Consider the following 12,757-nt stretch of genomic DNA (forward strand, 5'->3'; position numbering starts at 1 on the left):
TTTGTTGGATAGTCTGTGCCCCGCTGTGTTATTTTCCCAACATATATTTGGATAGTTTAAGTCCCCCATCACCACCAAATCTTGGGCTTTGGATGATTTTGTTAGTTGTTTAAAAAAAGCCTCATCCACCTCTTCCAATATCTAAGTCGTTAATGAGGATATTGAACAGAACCGGTCCCAAAACAGACCCCTGCCGACTGAAAAACTGAAATAAGTTGCTAAGGTGACTATTATTATATTTATGTATGCTCTTGCTGTGCCCATTCACCCCCTGAAACAGGAAAACCCATAGAGGAGAGATAAGCATGAGATTACACTCTGAAAGACTGTCATAATTAGCATGATGTAAACATGAAACAGTGTATTTTATAAATCATCATATCCAGGATACATTTCATCTACCATTGAAATACAGCCACCTCTAGGGTGAAGTACAGCAACTGTTTAATAGTGCAGAGCAATATTATACAACATTAAAGAACAGGTAGTGAGGACAACAATTTGCTCCAGCTAGATAAAATTTAATTAGCTTAATGAGATTTGACTAGAATGCTTGGGCTAACATGTCTGCTCTTGCAAAATTATCACAAAGAGCCAGTGCTCTCTTTTCAAACAACAAATGATCCCCATCCTGAGGAATAGGTTCAGATAGTCATAGAGTTTCTCCTTGAGAATTATAAACCCCTTTTCTTCAGAACCCTCAGTTTTTCATGGAGATGCTTTTGATTCAAATATTGTCCATGTCTACTCTTAGCTGATGCAGTCTGATGATATCATAGCATCTGAAGCACGCATCTCAAAACAGATTATTAAGAAAAAGCAGAAAGACTACGAGGAATAGAACAGAGAATGGATCAGCCACGAAAGCTACCTCTTGGAGGTCAAAAAGTGTAAGGAAAAAGTGAGACCTGCCAAAAGCCAAGCAGAGTTGGACCTTGCAAAGGAAATTAAAATATATAGCAAAAGGTTCTCTAGCTATACAAATAAAAAGAAAACACAGAAAGAAGAAGTGGGACTGCTAAACACTGAGGGTGGGGTGGAGATTAAACATAATCTAGGCATGGCCCAACACCTAAACAAATTCTTTCCCTCAGTTTTTAATGATAGAATCATAGAATATCAAGGTTGGAAGGGACCTCAGGAGGTCATCTAGTCCAACCCCCTGCTCAAAACAGGACCAATCCCACAACTAATAAAAGTAGTGAGGAGTTTAGGGGCAGTGGCAGAGTGGCTAATAAAAATGAGGATATGAAAGCAGAAATTACCACATCTGAGGTGGAAGTCAAACTCATATAGCTTAATGGGACCAAATCGGGGGCCCAGATAATCTCTTTAAAAGAATACTAAAGGGACTAGCACATGAAATTACAAGCCCAATAGCAAGAATTTTTAATGAATTCATAAACTCAGGGGTCATACCCTATGACTGGAGGATTACAAATATAGTACATCTTTTTAAGAAAGGGGGTGGGGGAAAAGTAATCCAGTAAACTACAGGCCTATTAGTTTGACCTCAAATTTTGAAAGAGAAAGTAGTTAAGGACATAGAAGTAAACAGTAACTGGGATAAAATACAACATGGTTTTACAAAAGGTAGATCATGCCAGCCCAGCCCAATCTCTTTGAGAAGATAACTGCTGTTTTAAACAAAGGAAATGCAGTAGATCTAATCTATGGGAGACAGAGCCGCCAAGAGCGGGTTCAGGCCCCGGTGAAAAAAAAATTTCGGGCCCCCCAGCAATGGCGGACCGGCTAAACAGGGCCGACGAGAGGCGGGGGAAGCCGGGCCCCGGGCCACCCCGGTAATTTGTACCGACTCCCCCCCCCCCCCCCCCCCCCCATCGGCCCTGATGGGAGATTTAATCTTACTGAATTTCAGTAAGGGATTTGATTCAGTTCCACAAGAGAAATTACTAGTGAAATTAGAGAACATGGGGAATAATATAAGAATTTAAAGGTGGATAAGGAACTGATTAAAGGGGCAACTACAACAGGTCACACTGAAAGGTGAACTGTCAGGCTGGAGGGAGGTTACTAGTAGAGATCCTCAGGGATTGGTCTTGGGATCAAGCTTATTTAACATTTTCATTAATGACCTTGGCACAAAAAGTAATAGTGTGCTCATACAATTTGCAGATGAGACAAAGTCGGGAGGCATTGCCAATATGGAGGCTGGAAAATCATATAAGAGCTGGACAACCTTGAAAACTGGAGTAATAGAAGTAGGATGAAATTTAATAGTGCAATGTCATGCACTTAGGGACTAACAATAAGAATTTTTGCTTTAAACTGGGGACATATCAGATGGAAACTACAGACGAGGAAAAAGACCTGGCTATAGTGGTTGATTATGAAACCTGAGTATGAACTGCCTTTATGATGCAGCTGTGAAAAACGTGAAAACAATTCTAGGATGTATCGGGTAATGTATTTCCAGTAGAGATAGGGAAGTGTTAGTACCATTATACAAGGCACTGGTGTGCAATTCTGGTCTCCCATGTTTAAAAAAGATAAATTTAAACTGAAACAGGTGCAGAGAAGGGCTACTAGAATGATCAGAGGAATGGAAAACCTACCTTATAAAGGAAACAAAAGAAGCTTTGCTTTTTTAGCCTACCCAAATGAAGGCTGAGGGGAGATATGATTGCTCTCTATAAATACATCTAGTCATAAATACTGAATGTCTAGTGATAAATACCAGGGAGGGAGAGGAGTTATTTAAGTTAAGAGCCAATGCTGACACAAAAATGGATACAAACTGCTTATCAACAAGTTTAGGCATGAAATTAGGCCAACATTTCTAACCATCAGAGGAGTGAAGTTCTGGAACAGCCGTCCAAGGGGAGCAGTGGGGGCAAAAAACCTAAATGGTTTCAAGACTGAGCTTGATACATTTATGGAGGGGATGGTATGATGAGACGGCCTAGAATGGCATGTGACCCATCTCTGACTGCTAGTAGCAAATATCCCCAAAGATTGCAGAGGTAACACTAGAGATGGGGAGGGCTCTGATTAACTACAGAGAATTCTTTCCCAGGTAGCTGGCTGGTGAGTCTTGCCGACATGCTCAGGGTCCAACTGATCACCATATTTGGGGTCAGGAAGGAATCCCCCCCCCCAGGTCAGATTGGCAGAGACCTGGGGGGGCGAGGGGGGGTATTGCCTTCCTCTGCAGTATGTTCACCTGCAGCTTTAAACTAGAGTAAATGATGGATTCTCTATAATTTGAAGTCTTTAAATCATGATTTGAGAACTTCAGTAACTCAGACAGAGCCTATGGATTTATTACAGGAGTGGGTGGGTGAGCTTCTGTGGCCTGCAATGTGCAGAAGGTCAGACTAGATGATCACAATGGTCCCTTCTGGCCTTAAAGTCTATGAAACTATAGACAAAGGTTTGTCACAGTTGCAGGAATAATCATAGAAACATAGAACTGGAGGGGACCTCGAGAGGTCATCTAGTCCCTGAATATTGTGGGTACTTGTGATACAGGTAGTAGCAGGAATCATACTGAGTATTAGTGGTGTCTAACAAAGAATTCAGGATTTTAAAAAACTGTAAAATGAAGTCATTGTCACAACACTTAATCATATTTCTCAGTTCCAACCCTGCTTCCCCCCACCCCACTTCCCAAAATGCAAGTTAAAGGAAAGGAAGTCAATAGCGCCTGGTTTTGCAGTAGTGAAGTCAGTGGAAACTTTGCCATTGACTGCAATTAGTGCAAGTGCAATAAGAATATGTCCTCTTTAACCTGAAATTTATAAAAGAAAAGTTTCAGTTTTAAAATAATTCCTTTAAAGTTTGAGAGTTCTTACATGTGATTAAATAATATAGAATAAATTCTTGTGATCTCTATTTAGCAAATGAAAGTGCCCCTTTTATTCATGGGACATTTGGGTAGATAACAGAACTTCACACAGCTTGCTTTCTGATCTGCCATGTGTGTTAAGACTTTGTATTGATCACATTCAGTCAAAACAAATGCTGTATGAACTCAAACAAAGGCTGATTTTTAAGAGCATTCAATGCTAGAACAGAATGCTTGGACAACTCTATTCACTATCTGTGAGGATTTGGTTACCAAATGTTGTGAACCAAATCTTATTTGCAAGAAGATTGTAATGGTAGAGCACTGAGTGCCAATGGACACTAGATGCAATCAATAGAAACTGGGAAATGGTAATTTTACATATTTCTCATTATTACAAGCAATTCTAATATGACAATCAGAATATATATTAAATTTCATGCCACCTTTAAAATGTGCTGTGCTAGAGCACGGCTAACTAATCTTAACCAAGATGTTTATAAATGGTCATGTCTGCAATGCGGTTTAAAATTCAAAAATATTAACCTTTGTCCCTGAGGCATGAGTTAATTAAGACAGAAAGCAATGCAGACACATTCCTCATCCATCAATAGTCTAGCCACTACACTGTTGGAAGCCACATGACCACATGCCATTATTTGACTTATTTTTGTAATCTGTCTGTGTACTTGGATTTCATTTATCTCTTGCCTTTATTAACTAAAATCGGGAAGTGCAATTAAGGCAGAAATTAGAGAAAGTCAGAGCTTCTTGTAGCCCAGGGGTTTAGTTTCTATCTCTAATAGCAACAGCGATCAAGAAAAGCTTAAATACATTGTTCAGGTATTATTTATTTTATTTATTTATTTTTTGGCTTCAATCATGCAAAGAATTGAAATGCTAAGAGCCCATGGTTATTTTTTTCCCCTTTGTTTTTTCGTTGTTGGAGTTTTTTAAGCCAAATCCATCACTTTTTTGAAAGGTTCTGGGTGGATATGCAAGTATCCCAACAGGGATTACTGTGTATGTTACTAGTCATTGATATTCTCTTTGCATCTGATCTAGCATCCACTGAAGTCCATAAAAAGACTCCCATTGACTTCAATGGACACTGAATCAGGCCCATAGCATATTGCAAATCAACTTAATCACATGTAGGCTTCAACAAAAATTACAATGAATATGATTCTCCTTAAATATAGCAAATAGAATTCAAGTGATTTTGGGATACATATTGTTTACCTTATTATTTTGGTTTGATTCTTTTGGAATTTTTTAAAATTATTGTCTGCTGAATTATCTGTTAATCAAAAATAACAGCCCTCTCCCAAAGAAATTTACAATTGTATCTTTCTTGCTGAATCACTTTGATTATTTGAAAATATTTTGCATATATAATTTCAAATTAATATATTAATAAATACCTTCCACATGCTTAAGTTGTAATGATACTGTTAGTTTTTTAAATCATGCACACAAACCAATTAGACCATTCTCACTTTGTTAAAGTATTATTAAACAAGAACATTAACTCACCAAACAACATCAACCAATGACTTATTATTGATGCACAAAAGACAAATTATGAAACATGCCCTAAATTTTGCAATGAATTACTTAAATTGGGATTTATGCAGCAATGTTAATGGAGCATGGATGCTCTACTGGGACCTGCCCACTATACCAGTGTGGATTCTATCTGGGAATGTGTAGAGCAAGCAGTGAAACTGGGGGAAAAGATGAAGATTTGCAATAGGCAGATGTCATCCTGGGCTTCTAGACCTGATTGGAATGGAGCTCCACTCTTCTAAAGGCTTAAAGTGTAGCCCTACTGGGTTGTTGCCTGCAGGGGCATGAAGGGCAGAAGAAGTTGAAACACTGTCCTGCAGGAGGTGGCAGCTGCCATCCAGGGCTTCAAAGTCATTCAGGAGCAGATCTCCATTCTTGTAGGCCATAGGAGAGCCTCATGGCAACTGCTCCCTCCACCTGTTGCATTCCTGCACCTCCACACAATGTATTGGCTGCACAGCCAGAGGAGGCAGCTATATGTAGCGCTCATAAACTCTACAGGAGGAGAACCTCAGCCCTGTGCAGTTTAGGAGTTATAGATGGTAGCTACCTTTTCTTGAAAATTCCCCACGATGATGTGTCAGCTCCTTCTACCCACTACTGCAGAGAAGATCTAATGCATCAGGCCAGTCTCTTTATTATCTAGGGAGATATACAAACTCCATCTCTTCAGTATCTCAGAATAATCTCCCTCTTGCTACTCCCCACTTTTTCCTTCCATGAACTCCCCTTTGTAATGAAAACACAGAAATACACACAGAGAGTGGGGAGATAAAATGGCTGACAGACCAGTTAAGTAGATGGAAGTGGCAGGGAAATGGTCCTTTGGATGGATTTATTCTCCAAATTGTCAAAAACTGCAAATTATGTCACCCACCTAGCTACATAATTGTACTACAGGTCCATGCTTATGACATTTCTTAATGCCTCAGTTTCATCATATATTGACACACGTTCACATGGGAGAAAAACATATTTGAATTACTTGTTCTTTGGCCCCATTTTATCTCTTCTGTTTCTTTCAATGTCCCAATTCAGGCTTCTGGGAGGAAATGGCAATGTTTTTCTCCCCTCCCCTCAACTACATGCTATTAGAAATGTTTGTGCTTCTGTATGGTTGTTCGTTTCTCCTCTTTTCCTAGCTGTTTTCATGGGGAGGGAATTCTCTCTTTTTCCTCCTTAAGTTTTCACTGCTAGAAAGCTCTTAATGATTTCTTTCCCATCTGTCCAGACTTTACTGTGGATCTGACTGTTTGACTATAGTAGGCAGCATACCTGTGATTCATTTCTCTTTGTCTTCCCAAAAGAGTAAATGAATCATAGAATTGTAGGACTGGAAGGGACTTAGAGAGGTCATCTAGTCCAGTCCCCTGCACTCATGGCAGGACTAAGTATTATCTAGACCATCGCTGATAGGTGTTTGTCTAAACTGCTCTTAAAAATATCCAATGACGGAGATTCCACAACCTCCCTAGGCAATTTATTCCAATGCTTAACCACCCTGACATTTAGGAATTTTTTTCCTAATGTCCAACCTAAACCACCCTTGCTGCAATTTAAAGCCATTGCTCCTTGTCCTATCCTCAAAGGTTAAGGAAAACTTTTTCTCCCTCCTCCTTGTAACAACCTTTTATTTACTTGAAAATTGTTATCATATCCCCGGTTAGTCTTCTCTTCTCCAGACTAAACAAACCCAATATTTTCAATCTTCTCTCATAGGTCATGTTTTCTAGACCTTTAATCATTTTTGTTGCTCTTCTCTGGACTTTCTCCAATTTGTCCACATCTTTCCTGAAATGTGGCGACAGAACTGGAGACAATACTCCAGCTGAGGCCTAATTAGTGTGGAGTAGAGCAGGAGGATCACATGCTTGTGGACTCTGCAACTTGAGAACTGTTGTTTACTTTAGTACAGAATGTTGTATTTCAGCATACAGATTATTGATCTTTTGATGCCAAATCAACAGGTATATTAATTAATTATTATAGATCCAGAAAGAAACTAGCAATGGTAACGTTCAAAAACCTTAAAATAATATTTTTAATAAGCTTACGTCCCTATAACAACATTTTCTGAAGCTGCAAGGCATTAAACAATTGTTTCTTGTCAGGATAAAATTTTGATCTTGTTGAAAAGTAGGTCAATTTTGTTGCTCTACTATTCTCCCATGATTAGGTCTAGCAACTGTATAAAAGTGCTTTGCATTTTTTTAAAAGATGTTATCTTAAATATTTAACTTCCTTGTGCATAAATTGGCCCCAAATGTTAGATGATCTCATTCTTTCTGATGTAATCTGAAGATCTAGTGATGTTACCTTAAGCAACCTACTTTTTTGCCATTTGTATGAAATGGTTCAGGCTGACAATACCAAGTTCAGCAGTCCCACTAAATGTTTATATTGTGTAGTACTAGTACATTTATTTTAAGTGTGAAATGGTAAGGTTTAGAAACTATTTGATAAGGTCCTGTTTAGTGTATGAATCTTTATGGTAAGTACAATTTTCAACCATACTTCAAACAGTTCTTCCATGCCTTAATTATTATTAAAAATATGTGCATGTCTAGTTAAGACAGCTGCTTCTAATAAGTATCATTCACCAGGCTTATAGTGTTCCAACTTTTGAAAGATTCTGGTCCTGCAAGGGACAGGAAGTGTAAAGGTGAACACAATAAACAAGGATGGAAATAATGAGCTAAGCTTTTTTGAAATGTGCAAAAAAACTTCAATTGCTGTTTTGAAAGGAAGGTTAAAGGCAGATACTTATTTTAACTGTACTGGTTCTCTCATGCCTAATTATGGTTATAGATGGACTCTGGCTTTACCTTTGGATCTGGACCCGAACTTTCCCAAAGATTTTTGGTTTTACATCTGATTTTTTGGTTCAGGCCCATCTCCACTCCAGGGCATACAGTGTTTGTTTAAAATATTTATCATCTGGATTTAAAAATTAATACTTTTATTTCACCAATAAATAACTAAATGAGCCCTTTTTTTTCCTTCCTCTTTGTCATTCAGAACTTTACTCAGAACACAGATACCTGCCTGTAATCACTTATGAAATTTAGGATGGCAAATTACAAACCCAGTTAATGGAAGCATTTAGCCTGAAAGGTAAAGTATATAGGGTCATTTTGCATCAAGATACATTGTGTCAAGTCCCATTACATCACATATTACAGTTGTCTAAATATGTTCTGTTGCATGATGTAACTCAATGAGACTCAGCTGAAGTCACTTACCATGCTAGGTATTTAGACCACATTAGGATTTAAACTATGACCCCATATAGTCAGAACTAGAGCTGTTTAAATAACTGCAAATTATTCATGAAAATGCTTGTGAATTATAAATTGCATTTAATTTTGTCCATGTTTACATCCTTTTGGTTAATTTTTCCAAATTTGGTTTACATAAGTATTTCATTCACACAAATCCTAGTATTCCCATGAGTAAAAGATCCACTCCGTCCCTGAGATACATATTGTGCATTGCTAAATAATCTGTCCCCTTATGATGGACTTTTCTCAACAGCAACTTGCCCTGCTCTGATTCTAGCAAAGTTCTTGGCTGCAAGGCTGCAACTTGTTTGTAAGCATGTTTATACTACTCAGTCTTTTGCCCAAGACCTACGTGAATGTTTTTGACAGAACTCTGACTTCAATGGGAGTTGTAGAAGACAAGACTACTTATTTAGGTGCTTAATTTTAGTCATACAAATTTTAAATTTTGGCCTATTATAGTCAGTGAGTTAGCTCAATGGTAATAGAGATAGAAAATGGGACAATGGGAAATTCAATCAGTGCGTTTGTATATAAGATGGGAAGCTTCATATAGAAGCTACCCAACTAACATTCAGAGCTCTGACACTATAGCAATTAATCAAAAAGACAAAGATATATGTTCACAAACTTAATTCAGCCTCATTCCATTCTTAAATTCAGCCTCTACCCAAATACAGTTGCAATACTTCCAACAGTCTTTTTGAAAAATCTGCCTAGCCAGAATTTTCCAAATATTAAAGCAACTGTAACCATAAAAAGTCACCACAGAAAAATATATCATTTGATTAAGTGACCAATCACACAGCTTGAATAATGACTTCTGAATAGTGATTGAATAATTACAGCAAACAGTATGAGACCAATCACAGGCTTGAATTTGATCCCAGAAAGCATTCAAACAATTGCAAATAATGAATAAATTAATAAAAGCCATGTTATGTTTGTTAGAAATTAATGAACAGAAAGAGGGGATTATATTTAGTGGACAAATTAATCCCAGCAAATCATCTGACAAACTCTAATCTGCATAAAGGGTTCCCATCTATTCAGGAGATGTAGGGCTTGATACACAGTACAGTAGATACTTCCTACTCCATCCCACAAATCTATCCTCTAAAGCCTTGTTGTCAAGTCTATGACCCGGGAGGGGAATGTCCCTAAAATGTCTTCATAATCTGAGGCCATTCTCTACTGTAGAGTACTTCATAATTTAGCAGTTTTACTTTGCACAAGTTTGCCCACTTTTTAGGGCTTGTTTTTACCAATACATTAGGTCATGTTAGAATATACCTTGGAGGAGTCATGGTAAGTAACAAATTTTAAACCTGATTCATCACTCAGTGTAGGCAGGGGCTTCTGCGTTTAACATAGCATCAACTGGTCATGGTTGGCCCTATGGTGAAACATAGGATTTTTGAATCTTTCAATAAACATGGACTGTTTTGAGCAAGTAATGTTTTATGTTTCATTAAGAGCATTTTACACAACTGTCGTCTATATCCCATTACGATATGGAGCAGATTCTATGGGCCAGTAGACTCAAATGCTTTTTTGCTGCATCAGGTCTATACTCTATTTTATTTTTCATTTTTAGGATGGTGAGAAAGTTAAAGCAATCAGAATGTTTGGTCATCTCATTCCCTTGCTCTTTGTCTACACTTGTCCTCCTTTCTCTTATCCCTGGCAATGACAAAGGGCCTTATCCAAAAGCCACTGTAGTAAATGGAAAGACTCCAATGCACTGGTACAATGGCCCTCTCATAGACTCATAGACTTTAAGGTCAGAAGGGATCATTATGATCTTCTAGTCTGACCTCCTGCACAACACAGGCCACAGAATCTCACCCTCCCACTCCTGTAACAAACCCCTGATCTATGTCTGAGCTAGTAAAGTCCTCAACTTGTGGTTTAAAGACTTCAAGGGGCAGAGAATCCTCCAGCAAGTGACCCATGCCCCATGCTGCAGAGGAAGGCGAAAAACCCCCAGGGCCTCTGCCAATCTGCCCTGGAGGAGAATTCCTTCCCGACCCCAAATATGGCGATCAGCTAAACCCTTAGAATGTGGGCAAGACTCACCAGCCAGACACCCAAGAAAGAATTCTCTGTAGTAACTCAGATCCCAGCCTATCTAGTGTCCCATCACAGGCCATTGGGCATATATACCGTTAATAGTCAAAGATCAATTTTGCCAAAATTAGGCTATCCCATCATACCATTCTCTCCATAAACTTATCAAGCTTAGTCTTGAAGCCAGATATACCTTTTGCCTCCACTGCTCCCCTTGGAAGGCTATTCCAGAACTTCACTCCTCTGATGTCTAATTTCAATTCTAAACTTCCTGATGGCCAGTTTATATCCATGTGTTCTTGTGTCCACATTGGTACTGTGCTTAAATAATTCCTCTTCGTCCCTGCTATTTATCCCTCTGATATATGTAACAGAAGAAATATTACCATTGTACAATACAGTTTATTGTTTGTGTGCCCACCTACAGCAGATTGTAAATAGTTCATAATTTCAGGGAAACTGTGCCTCTTCCTTTATTAAATCATCTTGAGCATACATTAGAATAAATTACTTTTTCAAACTCTTTTAATCTTTTTACTCAGCTGTCCTATGGGATACCAAGTGCTTTCAAAGATACTTGCTTTGCAATACAAATTCAATTTGAAGGCTAAAAATAAAGTAAGTGGTTAAAGAAACTATTTCTGTAAAATTTCTTTAAGCACAGCAAAATAAAAACCAATTTTCAGCATCAATAAGCTTATGATTTTTTTTTGTGAACCTTCTGTGCAGCTATTAGCTATCAATAAAATATTATGAACCAAATTAATCTATCATTTGAATTCTCAGATTCATACACTTTAATTTGCATCATTTTTTCATTGTTGTGCACTTGGTATAGAAGAACTACTATGGCTCTGACTCTAAACTCTTGCTCATCTCCTACACACACATTCAGGGCAGAATCAGGGTCTTAGTTAACAGTGCGTTTAATAAGAAGGGGAAACGTATAGTGGAGGTTAATCAACCTTAAATCAAATCCATTTAAAAAAATTGAATACAATTTCCAGGAGTTGATTAAGTTTAGACACAGATTTTATAATCACCTTGATCCATCGGTCCTTCAGCCCTCATATAGATTGTGCCGATCAAAACACGTCTTCCATTCTTCTCGTATCCTGGCCTTCCTTCTCCATGTGTGGCTGTGTTTTTTCAAGATAAAATCTTCCCATCTCTTTGGAGGTCACCCAAGTGGTGGTTTCAGGTCCCCTGGGTACCACTCAGCAACAGCTGCAGTCCACTGATTGTCAGTGAGCCTTGCTATATGCCCGGCCCATCGTATTTTACTATGCCTGCTCTCATCATCATCATCCTGTGCTACACTCTGCTGTCTGATGATTTCATTGGGATCTCGGTCACGGATTGAAATTCCCAGAATTCTTCTTTCCATTGCCCTCTCCGTGACAGGCAGTTGCTGCTCCTCTATCTTCGTCAGCGCACATGTTTCGCTGCCGTACCACATTGCTGGCAGTACTGTTGAGTTGAAGAGGCTGACACATGTTGCCTTGTTGATTTTTCCTTGGATGACATCCTTGATAGAACTGAATGTGCATCAACCTGCTTTCTTTCTTCGCAAGAGTTCACCTTCCTGATTGTGGCGCATGTTAATTTCTTGGCCCAAATAGACATATTGCTCAATGTCTTCTATTTGTTCTCCCTTGATTGTTATTTGGGTGTTTGACAAGGTATCACACTACATTAAGATCATTTTGGAGCAGTTAATTTTCAGTCCGAACTGGCTGCTTTTTGTGTTGAGTTCTCGCAGCATTTTCTGTAGTTTGATATTATTTCCTTGTTTCACACCTTGCTTAACTGGGATGCAAAGGGCGGGTATCAAATTAAATTATATCTGTAGTGCAGTCAGAATTTGCTTCCTTTAATAGTTTGATATAGTTGTGTCAATGCCCTGTTCTGCAAGAGCTTTCAACACTGCACTTATCTCTACGCTGTCTAATGCTTTTTCATAGTCGATGAAGGCAATATATAGAGGGAATCTGTATTCCCTTGAGCATTCCAATAGCTAGTTTACAGT

The sequence above is a fragment of the Terrapene carolina genome, unplaced genomic scaffold, assembly GCF_002925995.2.
Source record: "Terrapene carolina triunguis isolate 2854851 unplaced genomic scaffold, T_m_triunguis-2.0 Scaffold113, whole genome shotgun sequence".
NCBI classification, from domain to species: Eukaryota; Metazoa; Chordata; order Testudines; family Emydidae; genus Terrapene; species Terrapene triunguis.